Below are 1,999 nucleotides of genomic sequence, written 5' to 3'. Positions count from 1 at the left end.
AGTCACCTCATTATCATTCACAGAGGCAGAATTGCCTTCTTCATTAAAAAGAAGAGTATTACTTCTTAGAAATCCAGGATAAACTTGTTTGATTCTGTTAGGCAGGCGCTGGCTTCACAAGGACTTTGCCACCTTTTCAAAGACTTTGCTTTACGAACAGGTCCGCTTAAGTGAGATCTGTAAAAGATAAACATTAAATATGCATCCAGATCTTCTGCTTGGGCGAGTGGACTGAATCTGTATGAATGGCTAATGTGTTGCTGTGACGGCAAGCAACTAGATTGATCACTCATTACGATATCTGCTCCATTGGCCATTAACACCCGCAAGGAGACTAACCATGGGCCCCATCACACACCAGGGTTAAATTGAGAGTGAAGAAGTGAAGTGTGCTTGTGTGTGTGGCAGGGGGATGTAGGAAGATTGGTTGTTGCATGATCCAAATGTGGTCAGCTATAGGCTGCTACATGCTGAATACTGGAATGACAGTGTAGGTGAGTGGGTTCAGGTGTCCTGGTATACATAAGATGTACAATACATCTCTCTAGTTTCTCACCAGGGACACTGTCGTCTGTATTTATCACACTCACTAACCACATTTGGCCATAATGCTGCAGATAAAAGCGTACCCATCTATCCAGATGGCTCTGCAATGGAGGAAAATCATATGTGTACTAATATTAGACATGGACTTCAAACTGCAGGCGTCTGTGCTCACATGTGGCTTGCCTGAGACTTTTCCTCCTGATGGCCTGCTCACTGCTGATCCAAGAGTAAGAAAGAACAACACATGTAAATTCAAGAGTGAATGAAGAGGCTGTCCACACCCATCGCTGCAGGGATGTTGTCAAAAGAACAAAATTTAATAAATCTGTCCATGACACCTACACACGCACTTTCTCTCTCTCTGTCTCTTGTGTTTTCTCTTTTCTCTCGATCACACACACCTGCCTAAGAGAAGGATTTACGTGTATTACACACAGTACATTGAACATGCCAATCACCCAACAGTGCAGCTGTCTGTGTGTTGTCTGTGAGCTGTCTGCATTCCTTTAGAAATTAACCGTGCACCTCAAATACTCTTAGACACGCAGGTTTAAATGCTAAAGTGGGGACAAATGTCGTGACAAGCTGTTCCATCAGTTACATGTCAAAATCACTCAAACACTTTTTAATTACCATAACTGAATGACTAATGCTCACCATTTTTTTAATAATATATTTATAGTTCAATGATTAATTAAGTACACACATGAACACTGAGCTGCTCTGCTATTGTGAAGTCTCACACCCTCTAACCACACTTTAATTCCAAGATTAATTTCAAGCTGTCGTACCTTTGTGTCAGACAGACAGCTGTTGTAATTTCTGTCTCTGAACCTAAGTTAACAATAAGGTTGTTGAAAATCCACAGGTGGAGAAACTACAAACACGTGTTATAATTCAAAACCCAACATATTTGTCACATTGAAATGAGTTGTATTTAAATCAGAACAAAATTTGAAATACTTATAAAGTGAAAGACAGTGATGTAGATGGGTCCCTCTTCCACAGAACCCACATCACAGACAAGATCCTCAAATGGAGCAGCTTGAAGCCCAACTGTTGGAGGGCCAGTAGTTGCTGTGAGGCGATGTGTTTTTTACGGAGATGTCAGGGATGCTGGTGTTGACATGAAGCCTGTTTACTCCACTGTGCTCCCTCTGTAAAGATTCTGTCCACAGAGACCTCATACGGGGTGAGGGGACCCCTATTCATCTCATCCCAAATGGGATAGCATCCTCCAGGGGAGAGGGGTGACATAGTCGCTGCCAAGGCGATGGGGAAGTCCTTCTGCTGATAATAGCAGTCGACGGGGGGAACAACCTCAGCAGGCACCAGGCCAGACAACTGCCAATCAAAGTACCTCTCCTCTTTTTCCACTTTTGGTTGCTACTGCCCCTCCTCTCTATGTACCTCTCTTTCTTCCATCTCGCCTCCTCTCCTTCTCAGTGAAAAC

The sequence above is a fragment of the Seriola dumerili genome, unplaced genomic scaffold (genome assembly GCF_002260705.1).
Source record: "Seriola dumerili isolate Sdu_G_001 unplaced genomic scaffold, Sdu_1.0 BDQW01000003.1, whole genome shotgun sequence".
NCBI lineage: Eukaryota > Metazoa > Chordata > Actinopteri > Carangiformes > Carangidae > Seriola > Seriola dumerili.
The sequence above is the reverse complement of the archived record's forward strand: the minus strand, read 5'-3'. Positions refer to the sequence as shown.